The 17,258-nt window shown below is 45.5% G+C and overlaps 1 protein-coding gene across 5 annotated transcripts in view; it reads right to left on the bottom strand.

The window, feature by feature from the left end:
- The window catches only part of CUNH11orf24 (chromosome unknown C11orf24 homolog), an 86,718-nt gene that overhangs the window by 20,363 nt on the left and 49,097 nt on the right, over window positions 1–17,258 (bottom strand). For 2 of the 5 annotated variants that reach the window (XM_052694938.1, XM_052694932.1), the window contains one exon: window positions 4,575–4,704. The gene's annotated coding sequence lies outside the window, so the exon portion shown is untranslated. Of the gene's footprint in view, window positions 1–1,746; window positions 1,847–4,574; window positions 4,705–17,258 lie in introns of those variants that run through there. The other 3 variants (XM_052694930.1, XM_052694931.1, XM_052694934.1) reach the window with 3 other exon arrangements.

Genomic DNA, 17,258 nt, shown 5'->3' with positions numbered 1-17,258 from the left:
GCCATCCAGGGACCAAGGGAGGCAAAAACCTACCCCCAAACCAATCCATTCTTCAGAGTTTCATCAGGCAAAGTTTTGGACATTCCCTGCACACACCACCTAAACCAAATATCTCCATTCTCTAACATCCCTGCAACATTTTCCTTTAAAAACTTTGTCACCCACTGCTGAAGAAGACAGCTATTACATTTAAAAGGGCACTTGCCTTATAATCCAGGCTGCCCAGCAAGAGATTTTAAAATACATTATCAGGCCTTCAGCATGGACAGTTTTCATCACTGAAGCTTGAAATTTCAGTTGCAAATTTACTTTTATCACCTTTGAAAAGTCTGCGCCAGGAGACTTCATTTGGAAGGCTGAGGCTGCGGGTTGCACAGAGGTTCCAATTAGAATTTCATTAGCAGATAACCAGATGCAAAGTCTGCTTTTTGGCAGATGATTTCACAAATCCAGCAGGGAATTTACAACTAGAACAAAAAAACAAAGATGCCTGCACCTACAAGTTAAGGGACACGTAGTCCAAACTTTTTCCCCATGAAAATACAAAAAGGATGTGTGCCTATAAATGTGTATGATGCATTTCAACAATAACCAAGCAGGATATGCACACAGCAAGTGCACTGATCTACTTTAGACATGAAAGCTAATAAAAATGGAAAGATCCCTTGTAAACCTCCCATTACTATGTAATGGACTGCACTAACATACCTATAGCTGATGATTATGGTGAATGAATGGAATTAACAGGGAAGTGCACACTGTCTTGAGAGAGACACCACATCAACACAGACCTCATAGACTCACTGTCAACCAGCCACAAGCCTCTGAGATTTAAAGGGCGCATGGTGCTCCCTATCAGGGAGTTCACCCAGCTCAACAAGGCTGCAGGTTAGCTCAGGCAGGGAGGGTCGATGCTTCCATGGTGTGCCTTCGATAAGCAGCCAAGTAACTCAGCTAGCTGGGAAAGAGTGCTGCTGCATGACCAAGGGGGTGAGTCAGCCAATGCACAGGCATCTACCCACCCTGTGCAAAAGGACACTGAGACAGGATTTGTCTTCCTACAAGACAAAGTTTGGGAGACTGAGGAGAGGTGCTGGGGGATGCCCTGACCCCAGCCCCCAGGATGCTGCACTGGGAACTCAGAGCCTCCTTCCTGCATCACGGCAATGCCCAGGGGACAGCTAAGCCTGCTGAGAACCTTCCTCTAAGGTATGAAGAGATAAGAGACTCTATTAGGACGCCAAAGTGGAACGTGCTTACAAAGGTGATCTCAGTTCCACACAGCCTGCATTATTTATTCAGACAGGAGGTGCCTGGGCACATCTCTTCAACCTCTTGCAAGCATCACTGCCACCTCAAGGGGGATGGTCTACGGGACAACCAGAGGAAACGCTGGGTAGGCTTAGGAGTCACACGGGACAAAGAGAGGTTACCAAGAAAGCACCGCCGCTCCCGAGCTCCCCCGGAACACAGTTAGGTCTGAGCGCGATGTCCCGGCGCCCCGACCCGGCAGCTGCCCTCTACCCGAGGGCTGAGGCCGGTGTCGGTCGTTCCCAGCCCTCCACACACGCGGGGCCGCATCTCCCCCGACCACCCCAGTAGCTCCCCGCTCCCCACGCACGTCGCGTCACCTCCAGCCCCGCAGGACGAGCACCCGACACCGGCCCTCCCCAGCGGTCCCACGGCCGCCCGCGGTTCGCTCCCTCAGGCCTAGGAGCCCGGCATCGGACCGGAAGAGACACTCACCCCGACGAAGACGGCCGCATAGCCGGCGCTAGCACTGCCCCGGGGAAAGGACCGCGACCCCGAGCCGCTGCGCCCCGCCACATGCCTCGGCCGCGCCCCGCCCCACTACCGCATCTGTCCCCGCCCCTCTTCTCTTCCCATTGGCCCGTCGGCACTTGGCCCCGCCTCCTCCGCCACGACCACGCCCCCTTCCTCTAGCCACGCCCCATTCTGTAGCGGTGGGGAGGAGCCTCCGCTGCGCAGGCGGAGCGGCTCACGCCGGAAACAACGAGCGGAGAGAGCCACGCGTCTGCGGAAGTGACGTATCGGGAGCGCAGCGGGCTGCCTGCGCCCGGGCTGCATGCTGGGGTCTGTATAGGCGGTGTCGTGTGAGCAGCGCTGCATAGTTGCAGCCGGCACCGTGACATGGCACGAGCACAGCTTCCTCTAAGCTGTAGGTGCTCGATTTAGAGCTGTCTCCCTCCTGCGTTCAGCGACTTCGGGTTGTTTCCAGATTGTCTTCAGAAAGCGGTGCAGGGGTCAGCTGTGTGTACAGAGGCACAGTCGGTATTGCATTGTGCTTTGTTCTGTGCTTGTGCCGTTGATGAGGTGAAGAAGGAGCCCCTGATGCCTCAAATCAATGAAGATTTCAGCTGCTAATTGCCATAAATGACAGTGATGCTGAAACCATTCACGCATTCTGATGTAATTTCAGAACGTAAATTTTCTTTTATAAGTGAGCAATGAGGAGGAGGAGTTGATACTATGATCCATCAGATAATTAAAAACAGATGAAATGCAGAGCTCCACGTTTAGGACTCAATTTAAAACATGTCTGCCTGCATCTATTGTATAGACGGATCATTCCATCTTCCGTGTAAGATACTGACATATACTGAAATATTCCTTCCCCTCTTTCCCAGGGAAGGAGGAAGGAAGGAAGAAACTCAGTTATTCGGGAGAATTAAAAGAGACAGCTGAAACTGGGGGGAAGGACTGTGTGCTGTAGAGCAGATTATCTGACAGGACCAAACACAGTGATGGAGGAAAAGCAGGGCAGCACATAGCCTCTAGGGTTGGTGTAGTGGGGAACAAGAGCATTTCTCATAGAAACAGTCTCAGGAAAATAAATAAATAAATAAATAATAAAGCATATGAAGAAGGCCAGAAGTGGAATAGGAAAATACAGGTACTGAAGAAAAGCTGTGATCGTGCAAACGAATAGAACGTCGTGCCATGAGCATGCCCTGCTCATGCACAGGGCACGCCTGCTGCTGCTCAGGCTGTTTCTTTTGAGTATCGCAGAGGACATCATTTTGAAAGGTGTTTAAAGATCTTTGCAACTTTATGTGCCCCCTGTGAAAGGTTGGGGTGCTGAGACATGCTGGCGATAGCAAATTTTCACAGCATATAAATGAGGGCTAAGCCACTCCTGATTTTCCTGTTGGTTAGTATTTATTATAGATTGTCGGGAGAGCAGAGATTATGGGATGCACTGAAATGCTGTCAGAGGGGATTGGGCTGGAGGTGCAGGAAGGAAGGCTTCAGGATCATAGTTTAAACAGACATGGCTCCAATATAGTCAAGTAATGTCCCAGATGTTAACCCATTCAGGATTTTTCACTGACTGAGAGAGAACAAAGAGCAATTCTGTGTTTAAGAAATAAAAATATTCTTTTTTTTTTCTTTTCTTTCAGAACAGATGGTGATTAGGATCAGGAATATTTGCTTTTCTGAATTACTCAAATAAACGTCACGTGAGGCAATGCAAAAAATAGTCATGCATTTCTTATTACATTGAAGAAGAGGTGGAATTACATCCCTTCAAACATGTGGAAGGCTAAACCTGCCTGCTCTACACTATGGCCCTTTTAGTGCAGTGCCAAGGCAGACCTGTGGAGGAGAGCTGTCTCTTAGGGGCATGGAGACCACCAGACACTCTGTGTATTATGTAAAAGCTCCTGTACCAGAGTTTAACCTGCTGTGGGCCATATTGTCTTCTGCTGTAACTCCAGTCAAATTATCCAGAAACTTATTTAGCCTGCTATCATTTTTTATTTTTTCCCTATAACCATGTTTGCAAAGAGGACATGCCTCTGCCAACTCTCAAGCAGCAATTAGGGAAAAGACTGGTTAGAACTGTTGACAATATGTTTGCAGAGTCCTAAATACCACTGAATATGATCTATAAATATTTACACTTGGAGGAAGAGATTTGCTCTTTGCATGTTGGCATCTGCTAGGCTGAGTAAATGACTAATGAAAATCACATTGTGAGGAAAGGAAAAAAAGCCCATAGTGATGCTTTGGAGTTCCTTTCTAGTCTTGCAACTTGCATTGCCTTGATCTCAGTCCCACCAAATTGTGAGTCTTACCAGATCTTGCAGTTGGGTCTTTTCAGAACCTTCTGGCTTTCTCAATCAAAAGGAATGAGAATCTTGACTGTCATTTCAAAATGGATTTGGTGTTTGCAGGGAAATGTGAAAATATGTAACAAGTGTCCCTACAAGTGGAATTGCAGATAAGCAAATTGCAATTTCAGTGAGCTAACCCCCTCCTATCTGAGCATAGGGGTTTCCATCCACTGCAAGCAGTTACCTAGAAGTCAAATTCTGTAATTAAAATTCCATAATTAAAATTCAAAATACTCTTCATAAACTTATTTTAAAGCCAAGATTCTCATGTAGTACCATGTTTGTAGCAATGTTAACCTAATTAAGGAATTGGTCACAGTGACAGAGCATCCAAATGATTGCATTTTGAGCAATTATGAAGAATGAAATCTGTGCAAACAGCTAAAAAAGATTGGCTCTGTGCATTCACTTAACTATGGATATAACATTACTCACAACCCATCAGGATGCTCCAGTTATGTTCAAACTCGGTTGTCCCACTGGCATCATGTTACTGCAGCTTCATCATGAAAAATGGATCTCGTGCTCCGCCAGCAGTGCTGCCTTTCTGAAGCCATGGCAATCCCTGAAGCACAAGTGAAAGCCTGCATTAACTCCTCACAGCTCAGAAGCAGCACAGAAGATAGTTCTAGCAGTGCATTATCAGACACATACTGAACCTGACACATGAAACTATTTACTGTAACATCCAGTACCCAACCAGCATTCTCGGCACTGATTAGCATTGCTTTCACGTGCAGTTCCTTGCAAGGCCCATTCCCTCTGACAGAGATAAAGAGAAATGTGGGCCAAGGGTGGAGGAAGCCTGGGCTCAAAACAGTCAGGGACTGCAAGAGGTAGGGCAGAAATGGGGTACCCACCAACTTAAAATGAGGCCCAGAGAGCCCACAATGCCTGGTGTTTTGTTGTTCCAGCACAGCCTTTGGGCATAAGACAGAAGTTTCTAACCACAGTCCTATGACATCACCCTGCTACCACAACCTGGAAAATCTCTTAGCTGAGTACAAATGAATGGCTCATCTGTGGCATGTCAGTCCAAAGCAGACAGGTTTTGCCTTTATTGATGGCAGTGGAAGAGGAGAAGGGACATGTTTTCAATGTGTAAACTGATCAGTTCTCCATAAAGGAAAGCAAAACATGACCAATCAATACAACCTGCCTTGTCCACACTAGGATTTTAAGCACACCTTTCCTTCTGAGATTGCTGTGGCCATACATGGAAGTAGAATGTTTGGGAAAGAAGCAGAACAGAAATGCCATGACAGGAGTATAGCTAAGTTTTCATGAAAACTGCTGTTGATCTGGTTTCTGCACTGCTGTGTTTAGCTCATCCATGAGGACTTCTGAGTCATGCCAGAATGCTATGCACTAGCTATGCATTTTGTTGAAGGAATGTCTAAATGATGCAAAGGGTGTTTTGGGGAAGAAGAGGCAATCCCTTCAGAAAGCAAGGCTGGAAGAGAAATATAAGAAAAAATCCAAACAGTAAGAAAAGTGGTTGCTCAGAAGGATGGCAGAGAACAGGGAGAATCCAGCCAGGAGAAACAAAGTAATGAGAGAAGTCACCAAATCCCATCCTTGCCTATAGTCCTCTTGAGGGGAGTTATGACTTGGAGGGATTGAAGTGCTTAAAAGTAATAACCTGGAATTTAAGCCTAGATTCTTTTTGCTGAAAGGTAGGTTTGTCCTGCTAGAAGAGGAGAGCCGTGAGAAGGAATCAAGCTCCCTCTCCAATCAAATAGCAGGCTTTGCACGTCACCTGATTTGGAGTGTAATGTATTCAAGTGAAAATGTGTTTCTTGCTTCGAACCTCCTCCTCACACCACAGAACAGGATCTTAATTCTATGCCAAGAGCACCTGAGGATTTTGTGCTGTTGAAACTGGGGCTGACTGAATGCTCTGTAAACAGTACTGCAGAGGTTTTGCTTTTTCCAGTCTAAGTGTGTGCAGACAATGCATTTGCTGATGAATTTTGAATTGTTTTCTCTCTGCTCTCTGCCTTAACAGTGGCATCCATTGAACCACCAGCATTCTGGCCTTAGACAGGCACAGAATGAAGACACTGTAGCTACTTGCGTAACTCAAAGACACAAGGATTATTCCAGCAACGCCTGGCAGTGCTGCTGCCAGCCTCATGTCTAGAGGCATTTTTACAAGACACCATTCTTACCACCATCTTTCTACCTCAGGTTTTATCCTTTTTGTATTAAAAAACTCAGTGTGGTACATGGTGCTAAAAAAACCCAAGTTATTTTAAAACAAACCTTTTGACTGAATTCAGACAAGCTCTAAGGCTGTATTAACAAGCCTGCAGAGGCTGTAGTTGATGTTTTCTTTTTCTTTGTGTTGCTATTTAAAACAAATAAATAAAACAACCCACACAAATCGCACCCAGTTTGAACAATGGAGGAAGAATGGGGTAGCTGCTCTAATAGCAGCAGCACCAACACCTACTTCTTTATAGATGGGGAACGGTGCAGTGCCACCAGAAGACAAGGAACAGCGCTGCGCAGTGCCTTTATCCTGCTGCTGACATCAGATACTGCCAGTGCAAGAGAGGGTGGTTAACCAGTAACGTACGTTCTGGCAACTGTTTGGGAAAGTAATCTGTTTAACATTAACGGAGCTGATTGTGGATTTTCCCCTGCCACATGGGGAATATATCCTGGGCAAGGAGATTCGGAAACCACCCTGGGGCTGGCAAGGGAAAGGGCAGCAGGAGGAAGCAATTATAGAGGCCATGCCAGATGCCCCAACAGACATTTCTCACTGGCCTGCTAGAGCTCTGTTGATTCCTCAGCCTTCATCTAGGGAATCCCAGGGCTGCTAAAAGAGTCAAAGAAGGAGTGGGATGGTAGAAGCTGGTTGCACAAACACCCTTGAGGAGCAGGACTGACTGGAAAGCAGGCAGACAAGGAGGGACAGTTACACATCCAAGGGTGGCTCAGAGAACAGCTCCCTTTTCAAGAGCTTGTGAGGAAACAAGAAGGGTTAAAGCTTCTTCCCTTCACTGCTTTTTTTTTTTCCTCCTTTTTTTTTTTTTTTTTTTTTTTTTTCCTGCTTAATTAACCTACTGCAGTCATGTCAGCCAAAATTAGCATCTTTGATAGAAGCTGGCCCTCATGCCACTTTGATAATAGCAGAATAAAACCAAAGGAGGGGCAGAGCTGAACTGGGTCCCTAATGCCCCAACACCAGCACTCACTCGGATCGCTTCAGGCTTTCTTCCATGTTCTCTTCCACACTCAGAAACAGAACAACAACGTTCAAACCACGCATGTGCTACATCACATCTACAGCTGAGGGGCACTGGCCCTCCTGCTAGCGTCAGCCGGTAGGGAACGTGCCCCACGTCGTACAGTGCTTCACACTGAGGCTGAGCCTTCCTCAACTGGAGGAGGTTGGTCACACCCGGTGGCCTCCTGGCAGTCTCACCGGTAGATGGCAATACGGAGACAGAGAAACACGCCCGTAACCAGAGAGGCAGGAAGAGGCGCTGGGCGTAGAGAGTCAAGGAGCGAAGGCAATGCTGGGCAAATTCGCGGGGCTTCCAGCTCTCCTGCCCCTCTAGAATGAGTCCTGTTCTTCTCCTACCCTGAAATCACACGTTTTTAGAGACAGCTCTAGCAAGAAGAAAAAAAGAAAACACAAAAGAAAACAAGACTCTCTCTCAAAAAAATAAGATGTCCACGTCCCTAAATTATCAGCAGGCAAATATTTGCCCTTTGTTTCAAGTGCTTTATTTTCTTTAAGATGACAGGCTGAAAGTGAATGCTGAAGCACTGCCTAACACAACAGCATGCTACAAAGTTTGCAAGTATCTACGTTAATGGAACAAAATATCTCTTGTTCTTTATATGCTGCCTACATTTTGCTTCCTAAATGATAGTAAAATGTATGTTCTTATATTGGAAGACAGTCCATCCAAGACACATTCACTAAAACAGAAATCACCATCTGTCAGCCTCTGTGCTGAGGACATCACAGCCTTCCTTCAAAACAGAAAACAACAACTGCTTGGCAAACACTGAATCACGTCAACCCTACTTGTTCTGCTTGTCCAGCCCTCTAATGCAGTTTGCATTTATGCAGAGACCAGCCCATAAGAGCTCTTTACATGGTCATTTCTTTATTCATGTGGGGCACTCCTGTCTCTGTGCTGTTCTGTTTATATCTAGGTTTAAAATGGACTTGAAATTGCTGGTCTATTGGCTCCTTGCCTGAACGGTTTTAGCTCTACCATTCCAGCCCAAAACCCCTGCCAGCCTGGAAGAGGAGGTCTGTTGTGGCAATGTAGCGTGGTAATGTCATACCTAAACTTTTTGATTGAATGCTGCCATCAGTAAAAAAAAAAATTGAGCATGCATTCCGCCCCAAAATATGTATATTTATCTGTTTATACATTCTATACATGTACACCCGATGTTCTAATATTTTCTTCCTGCATCCCAATGGATCATCTTGTGCACCTCCTGGGATATCTGCACCATACTTTGGAGACCACTGATTTGTACAACAGCTCTTCCTGCCTCGTGCTCTGGGCTGAGCCTTTTTGTAATCCCTCAGTTCTAAATTAGAAGAGTGGAAACTCTTCTGTACAGGTTCGCTCTTCAGCAGTGCTGTTGGCTTGCTCAAAGGGTATTTGCTAGAGGTGAGAGGGGAACTGCTAAAGAGAGAAGTAAGAGTCTTCAGTTATGGGGAGGAGAGAGGAAAGGAGAGTTTAAGCAGAAGCTGTTGAATAGTTCCATAAGAATTATTCTTACTGTCTCTCCAAGTCTCACAGGAACACTGTGGTACTCAGACTAATTCTGTTTTAAGGAAGATAAAAGATGACAGAGAGGGAAAAAAGGGATGTAAATAATAATAATCATGTTCTACATCCAACAGCTGTGCCCAGGAGCAGTGCCACACTCCCAGGTGAGGTCCTGCAAAATATCTTACTGAATACAGGGGAGTGTCTGCCATCACTCTGGAATGGAAGGATCTTGGTTACTTAGCCATAAGCCCACTTAATCAAAATGCTTTCTAATACAACCATGTGGAAGGACAAACACCATGAAATAAAAAGTTTTGGTCCAAGCTTACAAGAGGTTTGAAGTAGAGAAAGGCACAGGATGTGTCTCAAACAGGGATATGGTAAACGTGATAAAATAAAAGCTGAATACAAACACAGAGAGCCTTCCAAAAGTCTTAGCAAAAACAGCCAATACAACTTTGGGGTGCGTTAAGAGGGGAAGAGTGAGGATTGATGTGATTTTATCTTCTACATACAGCACTGCCAAGGTCTACAATAAAATGCTATGGCATCTTCTATTCCTGTTTTTATGAAGAATGTTGACTAACTGTAGTCAGCTGTATTCTCTGTTGGCATAGAAGAAAAACTTTTTTTATCAGGTGCTAAGAACAAGCTTTGGGCTGGCAGAAGCTGTATGGATTGATTACTCTAAAGGGATGAAGGAACGGGACACAAAACCGACAATTCAAACAAAGCTTCTTTTATTTCCTTTTACCCTCATGACTTTTCCCTATTTAAAGGAAAAAACCCCAAACCACCAAGTAAGTGACTAGTCTCTCTATTTCCCTAGCTCCTTTTCTTGCAAATAATAATCCAGTTCAGCAGCTGTTGGGTTCTTGGGGCCAGTAACCTTAGCCAGGCATTTCATGCCAAGAGACAAAAAGCAGCAGGTGAGGCAGTAGCAGGTGGTGCTACTGGCTTGGGAGCTCATATCAAAGGTCTGTACACCCTAGAGTTGTCTATAGGGAAAGCACAGGAAGAGAAATCTGGGAATTATTCATGGCTGGTAACCGGCAATTATATTCATAGTCCAGAGATAAATCTGTACATTTGTCTCCACTTAGGTACCTTCCAAGTATTCCATCAATAGTGAGAAATACAAGAGGATTTGACACGTCTGGTATTGCAAAAGCCCAGAAAAAAAAAAAAAAAAAAAGCATAATCACATCAGGAAAGAAAAACCCTTAAGCAAACAAATATACTTGCAGGCTTCTTTTCTCTGTCAGTATGAAGCAACATGGACAAATGCCACTTCTCTGATCCTTTGGCCATCAGAAAGAACTCAAGCATCAGAAGTTTCATCACTAATTCTATCCATACAAAATGTTCACAGCTGTTGGCATAGCGAACAATGTGAACAAACCACTGACACTGCACGAGGTCCTTAGTTCCACTCCATCTGAGGCTTTCAGCATGCTGTTTGAATAAAGGCGGCACTGGGTGCAGACCTTATAAAACTGGAGTGGTTGCATAACGCCCCGAGTAACAACATAACATACTGAAAATACCTATCTATGTTAATGTTAATATGCTGGCAGCATATTAACAGAATGAGTGAGATATATGGCCCTCCATTCATTAATGACTAAGTGCAGCAATTGTTTTTTGCTACATCGCTCGAGCTACGTCAGATCTGAAGCAGACCAAACAAGTTAGAAAATACTTCACACAGCCTACACAATTACCAAAACTACTAGAGAAAACTCCCTGCATTTTTAACAGATTACAAACCATTTTTAGTAGTTTTGAAACTTACCTGTAGTAGAATATGTTCTCTGGTAATTTTAATAGGCTGGAGTGCAGAGAGGGAAATGAAAGGTCCTGCGATAGAGGGCTAGCACCCTTCGAAGTCCCTATCACAGATCATGTTCATGCGTCACTACCATGGATCACAGCTTTCCCTTTGAAAGGGCTAGAGCCTCTGCAAGAGGCAGGGAAAACACTGTGCTCACTGGGTATCTTCCACAAAGAAAGGCATTGCTCAGATCCTGTGCTTACTCCAATAATATCCATTCCTTTACAAGGCTGCAGGAGCAGCAGGTGTGCTTCAGGGGTGATCTCAATTATAAAACCTCAACTGCTATAGACTTATCTTTTGAAAGCAGCATAATAGGGCAGTTCTGGGCATAAATCCAATATGATGTAGTTCTGACTCTGGAGGTTTCTATGTTTTTTTTCTTATGGAGGCTACCTTCATCTTGAGAGCACTGAGAAGGGCAGAGTGATGGAAACACAGTGGTGAGATTCCCATGACCTCCACTCTAGCCTGGCCACTGTTTTCCTTTGGTTACCTTTACCATGCCATGCTTCTTGCAGTCCCAACAGTGTTGAAATAGTGCAATGCTGAATTTGCATGTAATTTTATATCATCAGAGAAGAGGATACAGTAGATACCAATACCTATCACATGACACCCTGAGCGATGCACAGGACTTGGACTAGGAATCAAATTCAGTCAGGTAGCTCTGCTCTGTGGTATGTGTGAAGATAACTGCCTACATATAAGGTTTTCTGAATTGTTTGTGGCCCCCTCAGTCCTGTGGATGACTTTGTTAATACAGCTGCAACGGTAAATACTGAAATATTTTCAGATATTAGCAAAACAGTTTAATTTGTACCCACTACACTAATTCAAAACTCAGTGAATCTGAGTTTAGTTCCCAACACTGCTGCAGACCTCTTCTGTAATCTTCCACTTACCTTTCATGCCAAGCATTTTGAAGGGATCAGAGAGAGACTCCAGCTGCCAGTTAAAGGTACCTCCAACATGCCTGGTTCTCAGAGAATGGGCACTCAATACAAACACAGCAAAGTGTATTGGGGCCACCTCACTGTGCCCCAGCTCTCTGTGCTTTCCTCCACCTGCTCACCATCTCACTTCTTTATACTGTAAGATTTCCAAGGCAAAGAGTTTTCAGAGCAAGATCCTCCTTCAGCTTGGAGCCTTGGACTCCAGCTGATTAGCACATTTATTAACAAAGGTGAGAGTTTTAAAAGGGCTGTAGAATCTATGAGCCAACACTAACAGTCTGTCACTGTGGATGGCCAGATAAACCTAAACTAACTGATTGCTAAATAATTCTCTGTTCAGCTGACTGTACAGTTCTCTCTACCCTGGGATCTCAGTCACACTGCATAACTGGGCAGCACTCCCTGCTGCCAAGACCAACTCCATGGTTGCCCACCCACTGAGCACCAGAAAGGGTGAGTTATGATTTTAACTTGTATTGGGAAGTACTTTCAGGCTGCAGAATTATCACCTGCTGACGTCACTGCAGAGCGCGGCATTATTCAGCCTCCTCTCTGACTTCTGCTAGCTTGACATCGACAGCTTGCTAGCTGCCAGCAGACATTGCTCATCACATAAGAATTAAAATTGTTATTGGCCATATTTTTCCAGCTGGGCTTTCAGACTGGTTTCACTTTGCCAACGGTTTGCAGAAGAAAGCAGCATTAGGCAAGTGAGCATACTGAAAGGGAAGTGGAAAGGCACAGAGGCCCTTCCACAGGGCTGAACAAAAAGCAGCAACTTCAGCCTAGAATGGGCTCCCCTGTACCTCCAGATAGTGCAAGCAGATGCTGCTCCCACACCTCAGCAACCCCATTGGGAAGCAATCCCTGGTATGAATGCCTTTGTACTCCCTAACCTTCTGCAGACATTTAAGGCTTGAAGTCACTTAATGAAATCTCCAGCCAGGCTTTCAGCTGGCTCCTTCCAACCAGGTTTTCCCATCTCCACTCCATAAGGCTCCAGTCCTTCACAATCAAGGCAGAGCTGAGCTAAGCCTTTTATTGCTCTCTCTGCATCCAACAAATTGTGTAGGTAGAGCAGAGCAGTGATTTGATCCCTAATTAATGCTCTCTTGGTTAGAAAATATTAGTACATAAATTACAATTGGTATCTAACCCACACTTTGACAACTGCACTCACTGTCATAGGAGGGCTAAAAGCTCCAAAGCCAACAGTGACAGAAAAGTCTTGTTGTGCACTCAGAAATAATTCCTCCCCCCATTGCAGCTCACGTCCTGATGTCTTTATTGGTCCATGGAGTCACTTCATATTTTATCCAAACCCAGTGCTGTTTTTGCAGCTGTTTCTGCCTGACTCTGACAATATTCATGCATGGCCATGCATTTCAGATGCGTAACGCAGCATACCTGTATGCACTACAGGTTGCTGGTTCTTGCCAATGCCAACCCATATGGGATTACTCAAGGGCAAAATAGCTGAAAGTTTGACCTCTAACCTACGAACATTTCAATTTCCAAGTGAACCTTTCAAAGTGTTTCTTCTGATTTGGAGGTGACAAATGGTCTGCTCCCATCCTCTGCCTCCCCAGACATCGAAAGAAATATTAATGGATAGGTCAAGTTCAGAATTCACCTTGCAGGTGAGCTGAGTCAGCAGCAATGTAAAAAAACCAACGTTCCAGCTCAGCTAGCAAGGTCTCCTCCTCAGGTCTGGAACCGCAGTGGCTGTCAGAGAAGAACAGAATGGTTTGAAAGGCTGCAGCAATACTATCAAACTCACTCTTTGCTAGCCAGCCTCTTCCTTCTTTGCCATTCACTAGTGTGGATTTAGCATCAGTTGACAGTGAAATGAGCAAAATGTGCAAGGTCAGAGATTCCTGGATTTCCCATGATCTCAAGCCCGCGGGGTTTTCTTGGCTGTAATCTCAGGTGTAATCAGTTGCTCCTGGAACCATTCTTCTTAGTGCTGTGTTACAGGTAATCACTGCCCCTCTTAAGACAGGGAGCTTTCACCAATGGAAACAGCCACAGCAACAGACAACCTTCCACACAGCTCGGATTGCAGTGTTGGTTGCTGGATTAGGAAGGACAACTGACTGCTGGAAATCTCTGCATAAACAGAGGCTCCTCATGGATGAATAATGTATAGAGGAGCATGTGGGCTCTTTCATTGCAGACTGGGCTGTGTTTACACATGAGATTTAGGAGGCAAGATAGCTCCCTGCCTAGAAAACAGTCCACGCCTCCAAACCTAGATCTTGCTCTCATTTTGTAACTACTACAATAAATGGCAAAATGTCTTCTTTCCCTTTCAAAGTTACCATGGGAAATAATAACTAACTCTTTGTATACATACACAAAATACCTGGACCTAACAAGTTCACATCTTACACTTGAGTTTACAGTCCATCCCTGTTAACTGGAACTGATTCATCACTGCAGGACTCCACCGATTGAATTAAAGGCCCCATCACTGAATGATACATGAATGAATCACAGCTCTCGTACCACATCAGTGTGGTTTTGCAAATATGGCCTTGGTTATGCTGCAGACAGAAAATGTCCACTTGGCACCATTAGGAGTGCCAGTGCAGGACAGGTGAATGCAAGGTCTGCTCAGACCTCAGACAAACACAGGGAAGCATCTGCCAAGGACACGCAAGAGAGAAAACAAATGAGTCTGCAAGATTTTAGAGAGTGTGAGAAGGAAATGGGAGGCAGAAGGGGAAGAATGCCAAATCTTATGTAAGTGTGGTGGCTCACAAACTGCTGTGAGAGAAATTTTCTCCTGGAGGATGCCCCAGGTTTTGTTTTTCTGAGGGGAATGAGGGGTGAGACATGGTATTTATGGACAAAAAAATCCCACACCGTGTAAATGCAGCAGATATTTGGCTTCAAAGCAAAAAGAAGGATTGGGCAGGAAAAGGCATCACTGGTTTGCTGACATTTCCCACCTCATTTGTCATCCTTTGCTGATTCCTGCTGACATAAGTCTAGTCCAAAGATGATTAAACAGTTCCCAAGAGGTGCAGTGTTCCCGATAAAAGACGGCAGAATGAGAGATGCTGAAACCTTCCTTTGGGAATGGACAGGCCCCTCTCTTCCTCTGCCTTTATTGTGGTATTATTTCTCCTCCAGAACTTTGCCTTCTTCCCCCTCCTCAACATACCAACAGCAGGTGTCCGCCACGCATCTCTCTCTCCCCACAGCTTCCTGCTCTGATTGTGACAGCTCAACTCAGAGCTCCCTCATGCTGATGCTGCTCAGCAGCGCTGCAAGCAGGGGAGGAGCAGCACAGGCTGCTGAGGTACCTGCAGCACATCCCCTTCTATCTTGGATGTGGCTGTGACCAGAAGAGAATGCACTCTCTGCAGAGGGACGAGAAGTGGAGGCTCTACAGAGTGGTAGACAGCCCTCTTTTGCAAATATTTCCTTGCTTTGTTACACTGAAGTGTTCTGCAGGTGCGGATCAGACTGGCTCCATTCACATATTGGTGTTCAGGTGTAAATGGGAGTATTGCAGAGCAAGAGCTAGAGTGATCCAGAAGGGGAGGACACTACAAGCAGTTCCTGAGTCTGCTTGCAAACCAGCACAAAGCATTTTGGAGAGCCTGCACTCGTATTCCTGCAAACTGAGAAATCAAGGACCCAGGGACCACCTTTAAAGGACAGGCATGTGCCACAGCAGCATGGGCATCCCTCAGCCTATGGGGCTCCTGCTACAGCTCCTCTCTGCTATTTCCCTTAGATCATTAATTCCAGATGCTTCAAGCTTTCAATGCTGCATTCTGCCTTGCTGTTTGCTACCACCTTTCATTGCATCTGCCACAGTCTTGTCATTACTCATCTCTTTTCCTCCTGCCAACTCTACTGCTACAGAAATGGTGACATTCATGTAGCACCTGGGTTTGTCCCAGGCTGCATACACACACAATCTGGCCAGAAGAAGAGCAGAGCAGGAGGTGCAGCAGTGCAGGGGTTAAGCTGTTCTATGTACTGAGGCTGAGCAGGCAGGCACAGTGCATCGCTCCCCTTCCACCTTCTCCAGTGAAATAATCAGCACATTTTAGCCCCATGGGCACGTGGAGGGGGTCCAGCTGCTCTTGTGCAGGCAGTATCCTCAAAGCTGCTGGGGACTGTCTGTCTGAAGGAATTATCTCCAGGGCTCCATCAAGAGTTGAAGAATAAAATCTAAAGTACAAAAAGGCAGAGAGAATGCAGAGAGGTGCAGCTTGCTCCTGCGTCATTTAAAATGGAGACCACAATCTTGCTGTTTGTATCTCCATAAGCTCTCAAGCAGCATTTTGTAGAGGGCAGGAGTTGTTTTCCAAAAGCTCTGACTTCAATAAATAAATAAAATATTAAAAAATACTAATCTCTGTGGAGAAGAGTAGAGCACAGCTGAATATCCCCCTGCTTCAAACTGCATTCTCAAAGGGTGGTTCAGAAGACAGGTAGCAGGTAAAGACACGGACAGAAAAACTGCATTTTTCAGCATCAGGTCACTGCAAGCAGTGAGATGTGATTGGATTTGATTTGCCTCACTGGCTTGGCAACCAGCCAGCCTAGGATAAGGCAAGAGATGTTGTGGTTTTACAATGCTAGTAGCTTCCTTTTCTCTGAAAGTCTAACAGTTGCAAGACTAGAGAGAAGTATCTGCCTGAGTACCTCCATCTCTTTTTTTTTTACCATGAAATTCCAAAATCTGCTGTTTCAAAGGAAGAGAGAAGATACAGAGTCTTCTGCCAAAGCACTCCATGTTGACTGACTGCAGTGATCAGAGTACATAGTCTGCCACCTTCCACCATCCTATGCCTGTTGACATGATTTCAGTGGTTTGAGATGGTACAGGCAATACAGAGATAAGTAACCACTGCCTCCACTGATACAAACGAATGAATGGTTTAGTGCTGCTTAGTACTGAGCCAAGTGTAGCATCTGTGTCCTGGTGGATTTGTCTTTCTTGAGCCTATGTAGTCTTTCCTGTCCAGCATCCACCACTTCCTGATGTGGGCAGTTCTGCAGCTTCATTGCCCATCTTGACTGTGTTGAATCTGCCATCTGTTATCTTCATTTGAGCCTGCTGAACTTTTGTATCAATAATAACTGTATCACTGCTGGGACTCACTGCTGTTACCATTGCTGCACTGCTCACCCAGCTCAGGAACTTTGGGATTGTGCCTGCTAATGAAAGTGCTATGGCCCTGCATACACTTGAGACCAACTGTAATGGGAGTGTATATACCAAGAGACTAGATTCTGTCCTTTCTTAGTTCTGCTGGAGCCAGATGCTGCTGGCTCGCAGCAAAGCTGTGTTATTTCTTGGAGTGGGCACAAGGAAAAGCAACCAGTGGCTGCCAGACTTAAAGCAGAGGATGTTGAGAAAAGCCAGAGTGGTTTCTGAGGGCAACAGGCCTCTGAAGGGGATTAGAGTCCCGGAGCTGAATCTAAAGCAAAGTTTGGTCTTCCAGTCTGACATGAGAAAAGGATTTGGGGGTGCTGTTCAGTGCTCGCTGATCATGAGCTAGCAGTGTGTCGAGGTGGCCAAGAAGGCCATCAGCATCCTGGCTTG

The sequence above is a fragment of the Tympanuchus pallidicinctus genome, unplaced genomic scaffold (assembly GCF_026119805.1).
Source record: "Tympanuchus pallidicinctus isolate F22 unplaced genomic scaffold, pur_lepc_1.0 scaffold3, whole genome shotgun sequence".
NCBI classification, from domain to species: Eukaryota; Metazoa; Chordata; class Aves; order Galliformes; family Phasianidae; genus Tympanuchus; species Tympanuchus pallidicinctus.
This window is presented reverse-complemented; position numbering and strand designations above follow the sequence as displayed.